General features: G+C 40.3%; 1 protein-coding gene and 1 non-coding gene across 2 annotated transcripts in view; one reads left to right on the top strand and one right to left on the bottom strand.

Moving 5' to 3' along the window:
* The window catches only part of LOC145413658 (uncharacterized), a 365,386-nt gene that overhangs the window by 144,785 nt on the left and 197,140 nt on the right, over positions 1-23,461 (top strand). The window lies entirely within an intron of this gene.
* Positions 11,155-11,273, bottom strand: LOC145413869 (5S ribosomal RNA). The gene has a single exon (XR_013899771.1). It is a non-coding gene; the product is annotated as a 5S ribosomal RNA (ribosomal RNA).

Genomic DNA, 23,461 nt, shown 5'->3' with positions numbered 1-23,461 from the left:
AAGGGTACAGCAGGGAAGGAAGGTTGTTGGTACACTGAAAGCAGTGATGAGAAATAGGGAGGTGAGTATGAAGGTTAAGAAGTCACTGCATGATAGTATTGTGATCCCTACCCTGACATATGGAAGCGAGGCATGGACCTTGCAAGAGGGGAACAAGTCAAGAGTAAGAGCAGTGGAAATGAGTTACCTGAGAGGAGCATGTGGAGTGACGTGGAGGGACAGGTTGACGAATGAAGAAATGAAGGAACGCTGTGGGGTGGATGTGGATGTGGTTGAGGAGATTAGGAGAAATACACTGAGGTGGTTTGGACATGTGAAGAGAATGGAGAATGAAAGACTGACTATGAGGGTGTATGTAGGTGAGGTGGAGGAAGGGAGAGGGAGAGGTAGACCGAGGATGAGGTGGAGGGATGGAGTTGAGAGGTATATGAGGGAGGGGGGGGTGAGTTGGGGGGAGGGTAGTCAAATGGTGGGTGACAGAGCGACTTGGAGGCGTTTTGTCTGCGGCCACCCTTTGCTGGATTAGGGCGTCGAGCTATAGATAGATAGATAGAAAAGAGGAGAGGAAAAGTTGTGTTGACTGCAAAGCTATTGGAGACATTTCTGCTGAAGATCCCACAAGGGCTCGTAAGGGTTTGATTTTGGAAGTTCACTGCATTTTAAACGTAAAATGCTTTTCCCACTCATCAGCTCTTTGTGAGTGAGCAAGGCATGACTTGTCTCCAGGTGGATGATGATGATGATAATGGGGAGGAGGAAAGAGGTTCTGACAAAAAGCGTTGTTGTAGAAAATTATTTTAGGATTAAGAATGGTACTTGGGCTGAGAGTTTTCAGGGCTAACTATGGTACTACTTGTGTTTGCTATTAGCCTCTAGGATCAATAGTCTCTTCCTGTGGAGTAGAGCCGCACAGGTTTGCTGTGTTTGTTAGCACGACAATGAGGAGACAACATGATTACAGGTAAAACTAGAATGGCACTCAGTAAAGCGCATACCTCCGCCAAGGCCCAACATGCAGCTGGAAAAAGACTACCCCCCAATAAAAGCATATTTAAATCCGCTAGATCCTGAATTTTATATGGATCCGCGCCAGACTGTACACATTTGTTGATACCAAAATCATAAATATGCCTGATTTTATTTTCATCAAGATCCATGCAGCATTCACTGAAAATTTTACGAAAATGTCGAAAAACGCCCCATCCCGCAATGTTATAGTGAAAAAAAAAAAAAAAATCCAGGATCCGCACCTTCATCCGGATCCGCACCAAAATTTAATGAAGTCTATTCTAGGCCAAGGCCCATTCTTCTACCAAGTTTTGTGGAAATTCGCCCGGAAGTTTTTGGGTAATCTTGCTCACAAACCAACTAACCAACCAACAAACAAAAGGACAAGGGTGAAAACATAACCTCCTTCCCGGAGGTATTTATGAAGTGCACGTCATTTTTAGTTGGGTTTGTCCTGGTATCTTTTGAAGCCATCTCTTTTCCGTGAGCATAAAAACAAGCGTGATTAAAATATTATTCAGAAGGAATGAGGATCGTAGACATACATGCCCGAAAGAGTACGTTCTGTAATGAATAAAGGACACTTGAATGGCTCTCATTTGTGAAAATAATACGAGCCTAAGGAAAGTCACCTGATGCGGTGAACCTTTACCTCATAAAGTGTGTTTTTCTCCTATTCTCTCGCTTTTCTCTGCCATATAATATTCACAAATATTGTCTGAGTGGTTTCTAATCCACAGTATCAGTTTACCCCAGCCATCACTTGATGGAAGGCTCCACAGGCCTTACTAGGCAAAAGTATACGGTATATGTTCCTGGAATATGGTTTTCTTTGAAGGAAAGCAATGAAGGGAATATATATATATATATATATATATGCAAAAAGATTAGTAGCAATAAACAGGTCATGTACTGTACAGTCAGGGAAAGTTCCGCGTTACCCACTGTTCGGAGCATTGGTGGTCAACGAGTAGTCACGAAGCACCAGCCAGACCCCACTTGTTTGGTAACTGTGAGTGGGAGAGAGTGTGGCCGGGGATGGGGGGGGTTCGGAGAGTTGCTTATGTCACAGTATCAATACATGTTTACTGTCAAAGGTATGCTTCTTTGGCTTCGTTTTGTAATGTTCGATAGGAATGATAGTTACAGAGACTGATCTTATAATTAGGACTTCACATGTCATTCTGCCTATAGCAAAACGAAAAACCTGTTAATCGCTCATATAAATATTATTTTTAGTATTATTATTATTACACACTACTCTTGACTCTAAGTTTGAGATGAATAATTACCAGAATAATACTGAAAATGTTTGCAGGTGGACGTTTACAGGCGGACGTTTACAGTGAGACGACAAAGGATAAATAAACAAATTTATACGAATTTACATATATACATAAATACATATATACAATAGAGAGAGAGAGAGAGAGAGAGAGAGAGAGAGAGAGAGAGAGAGAGAGAGAGAGAGATAATATAGTGGTGTTGTTTTAAACACAAAATACACATATATCGTTATGAATATCTCCTGGGGAAACGTCTCATGTTAAAGTCGAGAAAAAATGAAAGCATTCAAACCTTTGTCCGAACCCTGCACACGTCCATAACTTTCTTGACAACACTAAAGACATTTACGTTTTTTTTTTTTTTTTTCATAAAATGCTAGCATCATATTATCATCTATTCTTACGAGATTAACTCCAACACACTTCCAAGTCAAACATTGCACACCTACACGTGATTCTCAGTCTATCACTAAACCCTGCTCTGCCCCCAATCCCCCGCCTCCCCTTCCTTCACACTCACAGTTACCAGACATATGAGGTCTGGCTGCTGCTTCACATTCACCTGTCTCACACCAGTGCTTCGGGAAGTGGGTAATGCGGAACTTTCCGCAACTGTACGTTGGAAGTGGCCGGGGATAATTTACGGTGTTGTAAAAGCTGGTCTAGCTCAATAACGCTAGACTGTTCTTAACCCATTTGCGTCGAGTGTTCTCAGTGTAGAACAGAACGGGACATTTTCAAAAGCTAATAAAAAAGGGAAGCCCGGGGTAGGGACCTATGATCTTCGCGACTATGAGCTGATAGGCGGAAAGCAGTACGCTTAGTACCCTTCCAGCACAATCCCTCACGCAGGAACCCTGGGAGCTAATGGGTTGAGATGGATCAGCGAATTGCGAGGTAGCGATGAATATTAAAATATCTGAATATGGAGAAAAAATAAAAGTCAAGGTAAGAACAGACACCATGAGGCGTTTAGCCGCGATGCTTATCTCCGTTACTTAGTCCTTTGAGCCTGTGGTGGGTTATTCACCTATTATCCTGGGATACAAGGCCACTGTTTCATCCAGACTACTATAGATACCCCTACTAGTGATATCCCAGGTAACTCATTTTATCTCCCAACCCACAAAAGGTGGGTGCACACCTGAGTTGAGTGACGCAAGCTGCTTTCACCAGGATTCGAATCTTGACGCTGATGGACAGGAAGCTTCGCAGTCAGGCTGCTTTCACACGAGCGGTTTCTGCCGCGGCGGTTTTACCCGCTCGCTTGGATGTGCGATTGTTAGCCCTTCACACGGACGGTTTTAGCGGCTGCGCGTCAGTCTACTGTACTAGCGTCTCTTCATGATGGAGGACGTGAGGAAGAGAGTTGTGTGTTTGTTAAATGAACCAGGTTATTACAAAAAAAAAAAAAAAAAAAATCTGGATCCATCCCTTGCACAGCAGTCGACTCCTACAGAGTGCATTTTGCTCGTACACTCTGTATGAAGACCTGAAAGTTGATGATGCCATGCCACAGTTCTGCAATTTGAAGTCATCAGTGTTCATAAAACATAAAGCCACAAGGTTAATAAGTCTTTAATAAAAGCGTTCGCGCGAAGAGGAAAATCTCCCAGACACCGCCAGAAACCATGTCTCGTTTTCGTTTCAGCGGGCTAAGGGAGTCTTAGTTATATTTCAGTGTTATTTTTCTGATCGATAATTACGATATTGGTTAAGCTAATAGCTTTAAAAAATGTAAATAACTCTTACTTATGCTATTTGATCCAAAATATCGCCGATAAAATAATATATTTGTATACTCTTCCCTAAGAAGATAAGTACAATATTTGCCAAAAAGACGGTTTTTGGACTGTAAGAAGTAAAAAAGGCATATGGATATTGATATTTGTATATAATCTGACTTGTACAAAAAATGGCACATATGGTCTATCTGTAGTTTAAGATTTATTAGACTCAAAAATTTTAGGGCATACCGAAGCTTAGCGCTGCCAGACGTACGAAGTAGGCGCAGGCGATGAGCAGATCAGCCAGTGAAGACAGACGGCTGTTTCGGTTTCCTCGGAAAACTTGTTTTACCGGAGGCAGCATATAAATATCGACGTTTCTTTTTTAAGTGAATTGAGTTTTATTCTTACTCACAGGGAGTTTACTTTGTTAGTATAAATTATAACTAATTTCTGTTATTGGATAAAGATATACATATATATTTCTATGCATGCATAAACCAGGCTGCAACCGCTGTGGTTTTTTTTTTTTATAATTACTTTTGTTCATGCTGCATTGACACAATACTGTTTAAAAGAGAAATATAATATTTATGTATTTTTACAACTCAGATGCATGAAAAAGGACATTCAATTATTATCCAACGTGATTTTTTTTCCATCAGAAAAAATAAAATATTGGTGACATCTGGCATTTCTGCAAGAGCGCGAAAGCTCCTATTATGTAAACTTGAACATTTTCAGCATGAAATTATGAAAAAAATATACTTTCGCGGTTATAATACATGCCAGCTACTGATACTGCAGAGCAATTGATTGGGCGTTGTTTACTCCAGACCAGGGGCCGGATGCACTAACGCATTTACGGTCCCGTAACTCGCTACGGGCGGGGGAAAAGGGAGCGGCGTCGGATGTTGGCATGCACTAAACACTTTCGGAGACCTTACGGGAGCCGGAGTTACGATCGCCGCTAAGGTTGGGCCCGACCAACCTTAACGTCTCCCGTATCTTTCAGACACCCGAAAATAAACTGAATTAAGCATTCCCTCGTGTAAACGAATTATTTCATTAAACTGGGTAGTTAATAGAGGTGCTGTATAACAATATACAGTGCGATGAATTGTACATTAGTGTAAATTGGTGGTTTCAGTATGTGTTCATTAGTGTTCTACTGTATTATATGCTCATCAGTGTTGTGTAGTACTATAAATTAGTGTTTTACAGTATTAACGTATGCTTTAGGTTGGTAGAAAATTATAGTGTGCTTTAATGTAGTCTATAGTAGTGTACAGCAATGTTAGTGTGAAATAGAGTAAGGTGTAGTGCTGTAGAGTAGTATAATATGTTCTGTTGTGCAGTAGAGTACACCGTCAGGACAAGAACCTCTAGGAGAATAGCCTAATAGGTCAAGCCCCTAGAAAAAAAAATCCCTTTTCTAATATAGTTTCAAGATAGGTCAGGTTAATTTAAAATCAAGGTTAGGTTATTTTTGATTAGGTTAATTTTAGTTAGGTTAGGTTTGTTTATATGTGGACTGGATTATTGTAAGGTTAGCTTAGTTTAATTTGGGCTCATGTAAGGTTAGGTTAGCACTGGGTTAGGTTAGGTTAATTTAAGAATTAGGTTAGGTTAAATGTTGGTTAGATTAGGTTTATTTTTGTTAGGTAAGAGATGTTTATTTTTGGATTGAGTAATGATAAGGTTAGCGATGTTAAACTAATGTTAGGCTAATTTAAGGTTAGGTGAGATTAGGTTGGTGTAAGAATTGGGTTAAGTCTTGGTTACTTTTAGCTTAAACTTGATTATTTTAAATTTAGGTTATTTAAGTTAGGGTAGTTTATTACTGGAATGGGGTGGGTTAAAATTAGCTTAATTTATTAAGCTAGGCTAATTTAAGTTTAGGGTTATGTTGAGTTAGCATATGATAGTTGTGTGAACAGGGCAAGGGGAATTTTGACATTTCAAGGGGGCAATTAATTAAAAAAAAAAAAAATCCAAAACGGTCATAAAAGCCTGTTATGTTGGTTTGATTTTATGGTTTTTGGCTTTTGATTTGTGCCTTGTGAGAGTAAGGACAAAAATTGGATCCTCACATAATTGTTATGGCCACATAAAAGTACAAAATCTTAATATAAACAGATTATACCAAAATTTTCACTAAAACCACTAAATTCCATGCCATAAAAATTTAAGATTAACCCGAGTACAGTATATATTTATTCAAAACTTCAAAGGAGGGATGGAATCCCTCTTGGGACTTAGAAAGGAATTATTCAGTATTTTCTGGCAAAAGTGAGGAATGACTGAGAACAGTATTTATGTGAATCTCAGAGCAAGGTTTTTGTTGGATAAATTTAGCTTGTTAGGTCGATTATTATTATTATTATTATTTTTTTTTTTTGATGGCTTAGGTTAGCTTGTTCTATGTGGCTCTTATGTTTCTTCAGCTAAGTTCTGTTAGGTTAGGTTATTTAGTTAGGTATTGTTAGGTTGTTAGGTAAGGTGAAATTGTTTGGTTAAGGTTTGGTTAGGTTAGGCTCGTTGGCTTAGCTTAGGCTGTTCAGTTACCTTTGGTCAGGTTACTTTAGGTTCTTGTGTCAGGTTACTGTTAAGCAAAAAATAAAAAACTACACAAATTTATTTTCTTTGCTGGAGCTTTAATCCCAGGGTTCTTTTTCTAGAGTGCTTTTGTTCAACATAAAATGTCAGGTACAGTACTGTACAGTGTACAACAGTGTCAGTTTAGTTTTGCAGAACGCACATTAATGTAATAAGTGTTGTACGGCTGAAATGCTAAATATAAGAGCGATTCAGTCTGTACAGTATACTGAAGGCACTTTAATGTACTCGTACATTATTGTATAATAGTAATGTGCAGTACTGCTGCACAACATGCAGCAGTAGCTATGCTGGTAATATTGTGAGTAATGCTTTCTGCTCACTGCACTTCCCAAACTGACAACACTTCATATATTTCATCCAAGCCTGTCCTCTGTTTTGTTTTTGAGTTCTTCTCAGCTGAGAGTCAGTGTCACCAAACACGATGATTGGCTGAAGTGTCTAGGCAGAGAAGCATCCTGCGTTGTGATTGGCCAAAGCGACCATCAGCTGAGCGGGGAAAAATTCCCTCAAACACAGCGAGTTTTTCCCCGCCCTTAGCCTTACGGTCACCGTACGATGGTGGGAGAAATGTTAGTACATAGCAAAACACCGACTATCGTACGGGGACCGTAGCGGCGGCGGCCTTACGGGGAGCTTACGGGGACGTGTTAGTGCATCCGCCTCCAGGGCAGGGATGCACAAAACTCCGTCGGATGGCAGCCTTAAGACTGGCCTTATATGAAATATTAAAGGCGGCCCTACGGCTGCCTCTAAGGCCCATGCACGACGACCCCTTGCGTTGTCTTAAGGCTGACTTAAGTTTCGTGCATTGGCCTTAGCTAAGGCTAGCCTTAACTGTAGGGAATGTTTTGGGGAAAATCTCGTGCGTCAGCTGAGACTCTTCCGACCAATCAGACGGCAGAACACTGAAACACTGGGCCAATCACAGAGCTTCATGAATCAGCTGGGGGTGAGAGGCGACAGCGTGTGTTTATGTTACCGGCAAAGTGGGAAAACCGTCACATACTGTAGAATGCCTCGGTAAACTACTGTATGTAATGCTAAAATTTGAAGACAAGGTATAAGAAAATCATTTGTACACATTTCCTTGGTATTCTGTAGATTACCGTGTTTGTTTTTGGCAAAGTGAGAAACGACCAAACTGGAGCAAACCGGCAAATGTGAAATCAGTCATTTCAGTATGTTAGGCTAATTTAGACTGCGGTTAGGTTAGGCTGGGATAGTGTAAGCTACGTTCAAGTTCGATATAGGTAGGTTAGGTTAGGTTAATTTAGGTAAACGCCTAACACAGCGCTCTTCTAAATTAGCTTAACCTAACCTAGCCTAACCTAACCTGACCTGACCTAACCTAACAATCTTAACCTATATTATCCCAGCCTAATCCCCTGTTGTTTATTATTATTTCCCATAAAAATGCTAGACATTCTGCAGAATGCCTAGGCATTCTATTAAAATCCTTAGGTAAAATGCATAAAGTCAGAATGAAATAAGCTTATTTCATACCTTGCCAAAAAATGCTGGACACCCTATCGAATACCTGGGCATTATATACAATACCTTATTTTCACACTGCCGGTAATATTTACACAACAGTCAAGGATAAGCACGTGAAGTACCAGTAATTAATTGAAAACAACGTCGGGTGCAATGAAAGGCTCTCCAGCATTACACCCACACAACCTTTAAAACATTAGTAAGATGGGAGGGTTTAGGAGTAAAGAAACAAAATAGTAATATGAACGGGAACTTATTATGCTTGCCATGTTTTACCTAACCATTGTCTAACTTCACACAAAGTAATCAGCAACCACAGTTACCTAGCAGAAAACTGTCACCATAGACACCTTGGTTCACATCTCTGGTGGAGGTTAGAATTAGCCCAGATATAGGCAGTGTTATTGCTGCCATCTGTAATTACAGCTCAGTATCATTTGCTGCTGTCACAACTTGCAAATCCAGTGAATGGAACCCATTGCAACTGACAAATACATGTTCTTTGTGATCTGGGGCCTTAATTGGTATGAGGGTTCAGTCCATTGCTCCAAGCACTTAGGAAGTTAACAAAGAAGAATTATCACCACTCCATAATATGGCTGCATGGCAAAGCAGAAGTAGAGGGAAAATAAAGACCATAAGAATCATGCAAACATCAAGAAAAGGGGGTAGGACAGAAGACAGAAGAGGACAGTTAGGAATGAAAGATTGAAGACAAAAAGGCTCCTCCTTAGCTGCCATTTACAAGCAGAGATACTGGGGATGTGTTCTTTCCCTTCCTCTTCATGGGGGACCCAAGCACTTTAGAAAAATTATTTATTTTGTGGAAACCCCCTAGTCTCTGTCCTTCTCAGCAAAGCACTGGGCATCTAAATTTTTCTGTCATTTCCTGTATAAAGCATCTGTCACACGTGATATCACTTTGGATATACTTGTTGACTGATGAATACCACTCTCCAACAAAACTCTGAAAATTCCTCTGGGTTGCCAAAAATTGTTGCGTAGGCAAGAATGGCATAGGAGTATAGCGTGACACTCCCAGTATGAGGCTTAAGTTCTGTTAAACGAAGGAATTTGCTCCTGGGGAGATGATATTGTCTCAATGCATGTTCATCATTTATGTTATGGGGGTTCAGTGGATCCAGGAAACCTCCATTCCCTTCGCAAAGCACGATCTAGTTCACATGCTACCATCAACTCCCTACCGACATAATCAATAACAAGTTTGGTCCGGTTTGTGCTATAGAGAATATCAAATCGGAGTTACTTTATTTACGGGTCTCAATACAGTAAGGCTGCTCCGACCCAGCCTCAGCGGCTGAGGCAGCCTTACCGAGGCTTACCCTCCTGTAGGTGCTTCGTGCATGGGCCTTAGCGACCTACGGCCTTAAACTACCCGACTTAAGGCCGTGTGTAGCCTTAAGGCCGTTTGTGCATCCGGGCCCAGAAACCTAACTGCTGCTGTAGCGTTATAATCTGTTCCCCTGTCCGCCCCCTACGGCGCATGCGTGGGGTTGCCAGAGGCCGCCACAAATATGCCATTTGTCCTCTGATCTCCGTAGGGGTAACATGATCGGAGCCTCTCGCCATGTGTTTACAAACGGCAAATGGTCATTCCGGCTTCTCGTATCATTCGTCTCAAAGCTTTCTCGGGTAGTTTCCGCCCTTAAATTATATTAGGTTAGGCGGAAAGCAGTAAAAATTCGAATTTCTAAGGTATGAATGAGTTAGGTTGGATAAACATAGTTATAATTAATCATCTGGGGACGAGTTATCTAATCTCTTAGGCGTGAGGATTGCCTTTGCTTTGTTCTTACCCAATTGTATGAGTCAAGCTTGTCCTGTCCCGTGTATTAAACCATTTTTATCATACATATCCTTAAAATTATAAATAGTTTTGGCACACACTACTTCATTCGGTTGTGCATTCCACTGATCAATTGCCCTATTAGGGAAACTAAATTTCCTTACATCTTTATCACCTCTCTTTTTATGCTGTATTTTGCAATGTCCCCTTGCTAATGCTTCACACATATGATATATATTCATTTATGTCTATTTTCTGTTCCCCTGATATGCATTTATATACAGTAGCATAATCATGTCTCCTCCTCCTCTCCTGCAGCGTTGGTAAATTCAATCTTTCCAGTCTTTCTCAGTAACTTAAATCCTTTAAGCTTGGTACCCATCTTGTAGCGGCCCGTTGTACTTTTTCAATCTTATCTGTGTTTTTTGAGATGAGGATTCCAGACTACTGTGATGCATACTCCAGAGTTGGTCTGAAGAATATTATCTTCCTCAGCATATCTTCATTTATATATGTGAATGCTATTCTCATATTAGCAAGCAATGTATAAATGTTTCGTACCTTCTCACTGATGTGATCATCAGGAGATAGTCTGTTATTGATAATTACTCCTAGGTCCTTCTCCTTTTCTGATATGTGTAGGGTTGATCTTCCTAACTTATAATATCAATCTGGTCTTTTCTCACTTTTACCAAATTTTATTACATGACACTTATCCACATTAAATTCCATTTGCCATTTATTGCTCCATTCATGAAGCTTGTTTAATTCCTCTTGCAGCTCTTTGCAAGAATCTGTTAGTAATTTTCCTTTGAATTTTTGCATCATCTGCAAACATATTTAGATAGCTTCCATTTCCAGTATTACTGTCTTTGTTATTTATATATACTAAAAACATTATATACTAAAAACATAACTGAGCCCTGTTGAACTCCGCTGGGCACTTCCCTGTATGATGAGTAATTTCCCCTTAATATTGTGTTCATTTCCCTTTTTCTGAGAAAATCCTGCATCGAACAGTGGAGATTGCCTTGCATACCTCATTGATGGTACAGCTTCCATAAAAGTCTTTGGTGCGGTATTCTCTCAAATTTTTTTTTTTCATTGCCAGACGCCATGTATCCCAAATGGGGTGGCCAAGGGCTTAGAGTTAATTGTTTTTACAGGGAGGGACACTAATCCTCCACCAACCCCACTTGACACGTAGGGATGCCAACAGCATCTGGTGTTCCCGGGCGGTCACCCATCCAAGTACTAACCAGACCCAACGTTGCTTAACTTCGCTGATCGGATGGGAAGCGGTGTACTCAACGTGGCATGGCCGTTGGCATGCTTTCTTAAAATCTAAATAGATACTGTCCACCCATCCTTCGCTTTTCTATAATTTTTCTCTAACTTTGTTATAACTGCTTAGAAGATTAGTAACACATGATTTTCCCTTCCTAAATCCGAACTGCCTCTCTTTTATCATACCATGTTCTAGATGTTTTACCCAAACTTCCCTTATCAGCTTTTCTAGTATCTTACAACACTGGTCAGTGATACTGGTCTGTAGCTGAGTAGTTCTCATTGTGTTAAATTTGACTAGTGTACAGGTATTTGTAGAACTTACAGGTGGGTAAGAGGGATGAGTAAAGGGCTCATGAATGGAATGAAATGAAATGGAATAATTAAAAAAACAAACAAACAAAAAAAAGGAAAGCGAGCACCTAGCCACTCAATGACTAAGTTTCCCCCTGGGGAGGGGGGGAATAGAATACCTCCTCAGTATCCATGCTTGTCGTAAAAACCGTCTAAAAGGTACACTTTAATTTTCATCCTTCCTCTTTTCCCCCTCTACTTCTTGTACTTTATCTGTCCCACCTCTCTGCCTTATATTTTCACTTAAATACCCACCCAACTCCTATTGTAGTGCCATATAGTCATTGAGTGACTTGGTGCTCGCTTTCCTTTCTTTTCTTTTTTATATTCCATTCCATTCAATGACTAAGTTATATGGCACTAACTTGGGTGGGTATTGAAAATATATGGCAGAGAGGTGGAACAGATAAAGTACAAGAAGCAGAGGAGGAAAAGGGGAAGGATTTTTAGTCGGCTTTTACGACAAGCAGGGATAATGAGGAAGTATTCTATCCCCCCCTCCCCGAGGGGAAAGGATTCGTGAGATAACCGTGACTGGGAGCTGGCTTAGTTTCCATTGATAGTACCCCTCTGGGGAGGGGGGACAATACTTCCTCAGTGTCCCTGCTTGTGGCAAAAGGGGCACTTTAATCTCCATCCTTCCCCTCTTCCCACTCTGCTCCTGTACTTTATCTGTCTTACCTCTCTGCCTTACATTTTCATTTTAATACCCACCAAACCCTCTTCCATTACAGTGCCATGTAGTCATTGTTTTAGCTTGGTACTGGCGCTTATTATTCACCTCCTCTTGTACTTCATGTGTCTTATCTCTCAGCCTTATATTTTCACTTTAATAACCACCCAACCCCCTTCCACCTCAGTGCCATATTTTCATTGGCTTGGTGCTAACTTTTGCTTTTTTTTTTTTTTGAATTACTGTATTCAATGCATTTCCACTGATAGTACAGTACCGTATATAAATATATCCTGTGCTACTGGACACGACAGGGTTTATGTTACAGCACATGTGTGCAGATTTAAACAAACGATTGGTATTAAAATATGCCAATCAGTGATGTGTAGTAATGTACCCAATGTGCTGAATAACCTAACTTAGGATTTTTTTTTTTTTAATTTCCCATAACAACTAGTATCTGAAGTGATCTCAGTAACGTAACTGATAAGGGTTTTTACTTTATCATTATCCATTGAATCAGCAGAAATGCTGTAACAGTGTGAACAGGAAACTTCACTAAGCATACCCCGCTGGAGTGCATACTGTTTTCATAGTATTTGGAGTTAAAAGTACTTTTCCATGAATGAAATTTAGAGGCTAATTTTTATTTCACATTGACTGAACTTGAACTATACTGGACTAGCCTAACACTCTTATGTGAGATTTCTCAAAACTAAAGGGAGATGTAAGATTTCTCAAACTACAGGGATTGGATTGGATAATTGGAAAAAAAAGAAAAGGGAAAAGCTAGCACCAAGCCACTTATTGACTCTATGGCACTTAAAAGGGATTGGGTGGGTATTAAAGTAAATATATAAGGCAGAGAGGAAGCTATCTTAATACGTTTGCAGATGATGCAAAAATTCAAAGGAAAATTACTAACAGATTCTTGCAAAGAGCTGCAAGAGGAATCAAACAAGCTTCATGAATGGAGCAATAGATGGCAAATGGAATTTAATGTGGATAAGTGTCATGTAATAAAATTTGGTAAAAGTGAGAAAAGACCAGATTGATATTATAAGTTAGGAAGATCAACCCTACACATATCAGAAAAGAAGGACCTAGGAGTAATTATCAATAACAGACTATCTCCTGATGATCACATCAGTGAGAAGGTACGAAACATTTATACATTGCTTGCTAATATGAGAATAGCATTCACATATATAAATGAAGATATGCTGAGGAAGATAATATTCTTCAGACCAACTCTGGAGTATGCATCACAGTAGTCTGGAATCCTCATCTCAAAAAACACAGATGAGATTGAAAAAGTACAACGGGCCGCTACATGATGGGTACCAAGCTTAAAGGATTTAAGTTACTGAGAAAGACTGGAAAGATTGAATTTACCAACGCTGCAGGAGAGGAGGAGGAGACATGATTATGCTACTGTATATATATGCATATCAGGGGAACAGAAAATAGACATAAATGAATATATATCATATGTGTGAAGAATCAGCAAGGGGACATTGCAAAATACAGCATAAAAAGAGAGTTGATAAAGATGTAAGGAAATTTAGTTTCCCTAATAGGGCAATTGATCAGTGGAATGCACAACCGAATGAAGTAGTGTGTGCCAAAACTATTTATAATTTTAAGGATACGTATAATAAAAATGGTTTAATACACGGGACAGTACAAGCTTGACTCATACAATTGGGTAAGAACAAAGCTAAGGCAATCCTCACGCCTAAGAGATTAGATAACTCGTCCCCAGATAATTAATTATAACTATGTTTATCCAACCTAACTCATTCATATCTTAGAAATTCGAATTTTTACTGCTTTCCGCCTAACCTAATATAATTTAAGGGCGGAAACTACCCGAGAAAGCTTTGAGACGAATGATACGAGAAGCCGGAATGACCATTTGCCGTTTGTAAACACAGGGCGAGAGGCTCCGATCATGTTACCCCTACGGAGATCAGAGGACAAATGGCATATTTATGGCGGCCTCTGGCAACCCCGCGCATGCGCCGTAGGGGGCGGACAGGGGAACGGAATAGGCGTTTTTTGTAGCACCTCGGAAAGTCAAAAGCGTTTGGGTTTCCGCTGTTGGAGTTTACTGAACGCTAAGCAATAGCACAGCCAGACGAACGAGCACTGTGAGCCCTGGAAGAACTGTCGTACATAGCCAGTCTGCAAGGAAATGAGATGACAACTTTTTCATAATGACATTATATGCTCCTAAGATAAACGTAGGAGCATTACTTACAATTTTCGTTCCATTCCGAAGCAGAAATTAAGGCCAGTAGAAACCATTTACTCTCCTACTCTTTTCAAGTAAGCCCAACCTCACGGTGGATTTGTAAACTTGTTTCAATGGCTGCAGTTCCTGCGGTAAGACGTATGATAAACTGGAAAATTTTGGGATCCAAGCACATTTCACGGTTTGGAAATGCATCTATATCCCTCAAAAAACACATAACATGAAAATACTTATGACTGACTGAGATGTTACGTAAGAATTTTGTAATGTTGTACTTTCGTTGGAACGAAGCCAAAACCACAGTCAATTCATTGGACGCATCGGCCATTCTGGGGCTGGAGATGCGAGCTGGTGCGAGACGGAACATTTAAATTGATTGATTTTCGTAATAAAGTACATTGTTAGAATTCCTTATTGTCATATAGTCATTAACATGATTATTTGTTATGCATTATAATATAAAAAATGAATGGTTATCTTCTGATATTGCGAATCAAACACAATGCTAAACTCCCTAACTGGCTACACTCCGCTACACAACACGCTGCTTGGTAGTTTGGGTATGCACCACTGCAGAGGCAAACTCCTCGGTGAGGAGTTTGACTTTCCAACAGCGGAATCTCAAACCCCTTTGACTTTCCGAGGTGCTACTAAAAACGCTTAATATATAACGCTACACCGGCATAGGCCGACCCCCCCCCCTCACTCACTCACCCACAATGCAACCGTGACTCACTCACCCAGCAAGCATTAATTATGATACAAATTTACCTTCAAAATCATTCATGCAAGTTACTATTAAGAGTAAATTGAGAAATTGTTGTCATTGTATTAGAAGAGACTGTTAGAATAAATGGCCTTTTGATAGAAAGTGCCCTGTGTTGGATGAATGACAAGGGTGAAACTAATGTAATTTTAGCTAACACCATGAACGGAGATTTGAAGATTAAGAATGGAACCTGTATTTGTAGGTTAAAGATTTGCCCAGCTCCTATACGCGAAGTGACAGTTGCTGGAGTGTCGAGCAGAGTAAACTTGTCTGACAAAGAGTACATAAAGGAGCAGTTGGTTTGCTCAGATAATTCTGATGTGGAAAATGATTTATTAAATGTACTGCAGAAACATCAACAAGCTGTCGCATTACCTGGTGAAAACTTAGGGTGTACAAATCTAATCCAACACCATATTAACGTAAAACAGGATACACAACCAATCTATGTGCCAGAGTACGGAGTTGCACACTCACAACGTGCACTAGCAAAGCAGTATGTGGATGAAGTGTTAAGTTTGGACATCACTGAACCTTCAATGTCCCCATGGAATGCACCACTCTTCTTTGTACCTAAAGAAAATGGGGAAATGAGGACAGTTGTGGATTATTGCAAACTTGATCAGGAAACCATTCCCGACCGTTTTCCCATGCCATTGTTAAGTGATGTCCTGTACAACATTGGCCAGGAAATATGGTCTTTTCTACAATCGATTTTTTACGCAGCTATTATCAGATAGACCTAGATGTAGAATCCCGCATATACACTGCTTTCTCTACAGATAGTGGGCATCATCAGCATAAGAGAATGCCGATGGGATTAAGGACAGCTCCAGGAACATTTCAGCAATTAATGAATAGCATATTGGCTGGAATATTAGGTGACGGTATTTTTGTCTACTTGGACGACATCATAATTGCAACACACACAATAGAGGAACATTTACAGAAATTAGACCAACTCCTACACAAGTTAGCCAGTGTAGTTTTAAAAATCAAGCTGTCTAAATATAATTTTGCTTTTAAGGAAATAAAATTCATAGGCCACAAACTAGATGCAGAGGGGATCCACACCTCTGAGGATAAAATACAAGCAGTAAGAGATTTCCCTGAACCCAAAAATGTGGATGAAGTAAGACAATTTTTAGGGCTCGCTGGGTACAACAAGGCGTTTATCAAACAATTCTCTCACACAGCACAACCATTATTTCTCCTACTGGAAAAACAAGCAGTATTTCAGTGGGGAGAGGGAAAAAAAATGTATTTAATTAATTAAAAGATAAACTTACATGTGCACCTTGCTTGGCCTATCCTAATTTCACAAAACCATTCATAATTTGCACAGATGCCTCCCTTAAAGGTTTAGGTGCTGTATTGATGCCAGAGGATAAACGAGGAAAATACCAACCCACTGCTTTTACCAGTAGACAAATAAAAGAAGCAGAGAAAACCTACTGTACAACAGACTTAGAAGCCCTAGCGGTAATATTTGCTCTACAGAAATTTCTTGACCTTGTGACTGGATACGAAATTCACCTATACACAGACCACAAGCCTCTCGTGGGCATGTTCCAAGAAAAACTCCTCTGTAGGAGGAGAGCAAGATGGAAATGTAAAATCCAGAATTACAGTGTTAATAATCACTACATAAAAGGTAAAGTAAATTTGGCAGCAGATGCATTATCATGAAATCTGTCAGCCAATGTCGCTACAATAAGTCCACGGGAATCACTCTCCAACAATGGTGAAACGATCCCTACAAATCAAGAAATCTCACAGGCACAGAGACGGGACCCAGTATGGTCTAAATTAATATGTTATCTCTAGTCAGGCGATGATGTACCATTGCCCGAGTTACATGTACCACTTAAACAATTCACAATGGAAAACAATGCCTTATATACAGTAGGGTAAATCCAGGACAGCCAAATAATAGAATTAGGCAATTAGTTATTCCTAGTACAACGATACCTCACATTTTAAGGATAATACACGAGAGTCCACATGCAGGGCATCCTGGGAAGGACAGGACAGTCAGGCAGGCCCGGATGCCATATTACTGGCCAACGTTACGCAATGACATACATAATCACATAGACAAATGTGAATCATACACAAAGGTTACTCGTTATCACCTGCACCTATAGGGAAATATCCTGTACCTAAACAACCGTGGGACATTGTCGTGGTTGATTTACTAAAGTTACCCTTAACTACCACTCACAATCAATATCTTTTTGTTGCTACTGATCATTTTTCATAATATGTGATCTTGGTTCCAATTAAAGCTAAAACAGCAGAAACAGTTGCACGGGTATTCATTGATAGTGTGATCTGTAGGTTCACCACACCGAAGGTGCTATACCTCATACCAATTAATTTGGCCAGGCATGTATGGCAACACTGTTCCCACCGAGATTCTGATTGGCTGGAGATGTTTGTTCGATTTCGTTGTTGCTTAAACCGATACTCTCTTTATTATCAGATGTGATACTGAGTTTGTCGACAATACAATCGTCAAAAGCAATAAGAAATCCGTTATATGCTTAACAACAATGAAATCTGCGTAGGAAGATAGAAATATGAGTCAACAAATTATTATAACAGTCCAAGTCAAGGTCAGCATTCGAATAATTCCTTTAAATCGCCGACACTCGATAAAATTACAGAAAATTAAGGAAACCTGCTTAATCTAAGCGCTGGTGTAACACATTTAAATTTTAAGTCCAGTCTGTACTATGACAATAGAGGAGATGTAATGAAATAGTTTCCTTTAGTCTACTTTGATTTTCGCAATTTTTTCAAACCTCCCTCCCCGCACAACTCGTCTTTTCATCAGAATTTTCAATTATTCAGAGTTGTGGCACGATTTAAGGGTGCGGACTGATCTTAAAATTTAAATGTGTGTTACACCAGCGCTTAGATTAAGCAGGTTTCCTTAATTTTCTGTAATTTTATCGAGTGTCGGCGATTTAAAGGAATTGTTCGAATGCTGACCTTGACTTGGACTGTTATAATAATTTGTTGACTCATATTTCTATCTTCCTACGCAGATTTCATTTTTGTTAAGTATATAACGGATTTCTTATTGCTTTTGACGATTGTATTGTCGACAAACTCTGTATCACATCTGATAATAAAGAGAGTATCGGTTTTAGCAACAACGAAATCGAACAAACACCTCCAGCCAATCAGAATCTCGGTGGGAACAGTGTTGCCATACATGCCTGGCCAAATTAATTGGTATGAGGTATAGTGAGTGACAATGGTGGTGGATTTAACCCTGAAATTTTACAAGAAATATGTAAACAATACAATATAAAGAAGGTTAATGTCTTGGCCTACCATCCAGCTTCCAATGGATTGGTGGAAAGGCAGAATAAAAAAAATATTAGATGTACTACGGCACATTCTCAATGAAAATTATGCAAACTGGGATGACTGGATCCCAAGAGTTAAAGCATCACTCAACTGTGCAATTAAGAAATCCATAGGAGATACACCTCATTTCATCATTTACGAGTCAGACAAACGTCTCCATTACGAGACTTTAGAAGGCGAACAAATGCCCATATATAATTGTGATGATTATCCTAAACTTCGCTTACGTGAATTTCAAGAAATACTCACAAAGGTAAAGAAACAGTTAACGATATTCTAGGAAGAAATGACAGAATCATTTAATAAGAAGGCAAAAAAATCAAACATCAACATAGGTGATATTGTCCATGGCCTCATTCACACTAGAGACAATAAACTGTCACCGAAATTTGAAGGTCCATACAGGGTAGTTAAGAGAAGACCCAATAAGGTAGTGATTAAGTCACCATCGAATGACGAAGAAAAAGAAATATATATTGATCACTTAAAATAAGGACTCAAGAAATTTAGCTTGCAATTATAAAACACCGGACACGACCGAAAAGCCTAGTACACACAGTGAAAATAAGCCGGAAGCAATTAACACATTTTAATAAATTGCGGTCGCATACCAAACAGACAAACATAGGTGCAACCAATACAGCTCTCGCTATAACAAGGCATTTACATGACTTAGGAATCGATTTAGACTCTTTTTACAGGTAATAAGATTAAACAAGTCGAGATAACTGTAGTATATCTAATACAGTTGGTCTTTCTATACGTAAAGATGAGGCGATTTATTTCATGGATCATGTTCCTGTTGATATAAAGAGGATCACCCCACTTACACCCTCAACATGTAGTCAGAGAAGTGTGCCTGATTTCACTAACAGCCTCAACGGCAATTGTACAGGACATAATAAGTATCGAATTAGTTTGGCGTACTGCAAGACCTACGAAGAATGATCCAGAAAATATCAGGACCTCTTAGAGCTCTGGAAGCGGTATTAACACGCCCTTCCTCACAGGATCACCCAACACAGGAAGTAGCTGAATTAATGAAGTTAACAGACTGGAAGCTAGAACAGGCTAAACACATAATGATCATCATGATCCAGGATATCCCATTAGCTGGGAGCAACACATTTAGGATAGGAAACGACATCACGAATACACGCAACAGACGTGGTTTGTTCGACTTAAGTGTAGCAGTTATAGGCAGCATTTTTGGACTGGCTACAGAAAATGGTCTAGAGGAAATAAATAACAAATTTAACAAAATTGCACAAATTCTTTCATAGCAACATAAGTTGCCTGATATACAGAACACCTTAATGATGACGATTGTAAAGAAGCTAAGGAAGGTAGAGGAATCAACTCTAAGAATTGTAGAGAAAGTAAATTGCACTAGAAGGAAACAATACACTATTCCAACACCTCTCTGTGATTATGGAACACATTGACGTAAAAATACTACAGTTCGACAGTACTAGAGCTCATTATCAGTCTTTCATGGAAGGAATTGCTAATCCTGGTAACGGAAGGATCACCATTAATCTACTATCCATTCTCAATCTCTGTCAAATAATTAGTCAAGGCCTACATAAGCATGGTTTGAAACCTTTGTTTGAGGAAGGAAATCTGATGTTATATTATACATATTTGGAAGCAACACTCACACCAATAGTAGTTCATGTACCGTTCGTAACAGATGATTTTTTTTCACAGTCTGTCAAATATAACCTTTTCCTTCTAAGAAAGATGACTCATTGGTCACCATCAACATCAAAACAGAAGTCATCATGGTCTCCAAGAAACAGGAAGCTATCATATGCACTAGTGAAACAACAATTGAACACAATTGTCGCACATCATTACATGCATTTCATCTTTGTCCTGCGTACATATTTGCGTTTCACCAGCTGAGAGAGTCCCTTGTGAAATGGCTATCATAAAAGGTCATGACATCCCTCATCATTCCAACTTCACATTCGCTCCAGATAAACTCATCCGTCATTAATGCATTGGACATTCACAGTTTTTCTAGTTCACTCAAAATACATCAGTTTTTGTGAATTGCCCAGACACATCTCCAGCTCATACATCAGCATCTGGTTTATGCATCTTACCAGATTACTGTGCAGTCCTGACACCTACGCTATCCACTTTGCCCACTAAAAACCATTATGCCATTCTCAACCACACACACAAGTACTTCCAGCCATTACCTAGGATGAACTTAAATATAAGTGCACGCTTTAAGATGACCTCACCCAAGTATGAAACCATGCAGCTAATAAATCAGACAATACAACCTTGGGAATAATACAGTGGGATTATGTTCAACCCATATAATGGATTCAGCCCAGCTCCAGCCATCTTTGTAATTTTCTCCATTATATTTGCTATATTACTTTTGGCCATGCACAGAATGCAAGCAAGGATTGCTAACCTGGAATCAGTGTTTAAGAACTGTTCTGTACAAGTGAGACAAACTGTGTAAATACTGTAAATAATATATATATATATATATATATATATATATATATATATATATATATATATATATACAGTATGCTCGCACAGTTCGCAAGAGATTGGGCGGTGCACGAGCTCGTGCACTGGGAATTCGCATACTAGGAATACATAATCTTATGGGAATAATTACATATGGGCGGTACCCCCTCATACCTGGATATTTTTTGGCCCTTAGAGATATAATAAAGGTCATATGTTTCAGACATTGTACTAAAGCTATAGCTACAATAACAAAAATATGGGTAGTCACCTTAACAACAGTAGACAACAGGCTTGATGACCTTAAATAACAGGGGTTCCGAGGCGCGGCAACACTTACTGTGCCGCACTCCCCACCGCACCTCCCACCGCACCAACACTTCCCTCCGCAGACTCCTCTTGATCACCTTCCCCAGGAGCATCAAAGTCACTCACTTCGGCCATAAACCCTTCAAAGTCCAATGCTGACACTTCTGACATTGCATCCTCTTCATCCTCAACAGGAACAGGAGCAGACAATGTCGCTGGTTTTGCAATTTCACCAACTTGAGCCCGCTGTGTGTAGCTTGTTATGAGCGTCTGTCTTCTCCTGTTTATTTCTTCCCTGTGCCTGTCTGTGTAGAAACGGAAGAGTTTGTCGATACCAACCAGAAGTTCCTCCATTCTTAGGTTGCTCACTTCCTGTTCCTTCACCTCTTCCTTGAGCTTATCCACGGCAGCAAGGATCTTGCTAATGTTTGACATACACAGCTCAGTCCTGCCTTCCATCACACTAGGCTGCTCAACTTGACTCTGTCTGGCGTCAGGCTCTGCGTCAGCCTCGTCTATCCGCTGCAACACTTCCTCGGGAGGCTGTTCCTCAGTAGCAGTGTGCACTTCTTGTATGTTCGCCAACGTAACGTCCTCGAAACCTGGTACAGTTGTGCTGCTGTCAATGTTGCTGCCTCAGCCTCGGCCAGTGGTTGAATGGTCATCTCCTGGGTGATGCATAAGTGAGGCACGAGCATTCGCCACGCATGGTTCACCGTTGCAGGTGTAATCTGGTGCCAGGCTTGTAGGAGAAATTCAACTGCATCCTTCACCGTAAAGTTACGCCAAAATGCCTCAACGGTCATGGCATCTGTAGCAGGTCCGGATACAGGTGCTGGTGTAGATGGAACGGGAGCAGATGCCTCATCAAGGTCTTCGTCGTGATCTTCTTGTAGGGCATGAAGCTCCTCTTGTGTGTCGGTCTTCCTGCGTAGGTAGTCGTACACTTGCTTATGGTAGAAATGCTTCACTGTGGTGATTAGTTCTTGATCCAGTGGCTGCACTAGTGACGTCGTGCGGGGTGGCAGAAACACAACACGACAATCCTTATGAAGATCTTCAAGGTATGGAGGGTGACTTGGTGCGTTATCAAGCACAAGGAGCATCTTAAATGGAATGCCCAGTTCCCGACACTTGGCCCTGGCATCAAGGACACACTGCCTCGTTAACCAGTCTGCCATAATGTTCCCGGTCATCCAGCCATTTGCGGACTTGTACCAATACACGCCACTTGCATCCATGTTCGTGAGATTTTTGTAGCACCTTGGGTGTGAAGCTGTGTGTACAACAACTGGCCTCATCTTGTGGCTCCCAGACAGGTTTACAGTGAAAATTACTGTCATCTTGCACTTCTGGAGCTTGCAACCAGGGGCTTGTTTCTGTCTTTTAGCGATGTAAGTTGATTTGGCCATGGCCTTGTAATATAACGACGTTTCATCGATGTTGTAGATCTGGTCCTTGGTGTACTGTCCCTCTTCAATAATCACTCGAAATATCGCAGGATAGCCTCTCGCGGCCAGCTCATCGGCAGAGGCACGTTCACCAGACACTTTCACGTAACGGAGTTCCTTGTGCTTGAGAAAATGGTCCAGTCATCCAACCGATGTCCTGAAAAGTTTTTCCACTTTTAACCTGCGAGATGCTGCCTTGTAAAAAAGCTGGGCTTGGTTCCGAATAAATCTTCCATTCAGTGGAACACCTTCCTTTTCTTTCCTCATTATGAAGGTGGCAAGATAGCGCTCCATTAGTATCATAGCACGATTTCCCACCCGTAAACGGCTGTCTAGGTCAGAGGCACCATACGTCTTCACTACAGCCTTTATGGCTTCACGGTTCTTCCGCACAGTTCTCACTATAGATTCAGCCAGTCCCAGGGTTCTCCCGATAGCAGTGTTTCCTTGACCCTTCTCTTTCATCTTAATGATCTTTAACTTGGTGGCGTGCGTCAGAAGTTTCTTAACTCTTGGGGTTGGACCCATGGTGCGGCG

This window comes from Coenobita brevimanus, chromosome 97, assembly GCF_032717465.1.
Source record: "Coenobita brevimanus isolate Jiangsu-jjx chromosome 97, ASM3271746v2, whole genome shotgun sequence".
NCBI classification, from domain to species: domain Eukaryota; kingdom Metazoa; phylum Arthropoda; class Malacostraca; order Decapoda; family Coenobitidae; genus Coenobita; species Coenobita brevimanus.
The sequence above is the reverse complement of the archived record's forward strand: the minus strand, read 5'-3'. Positions and strand labels throughout refer to the sequence as shown.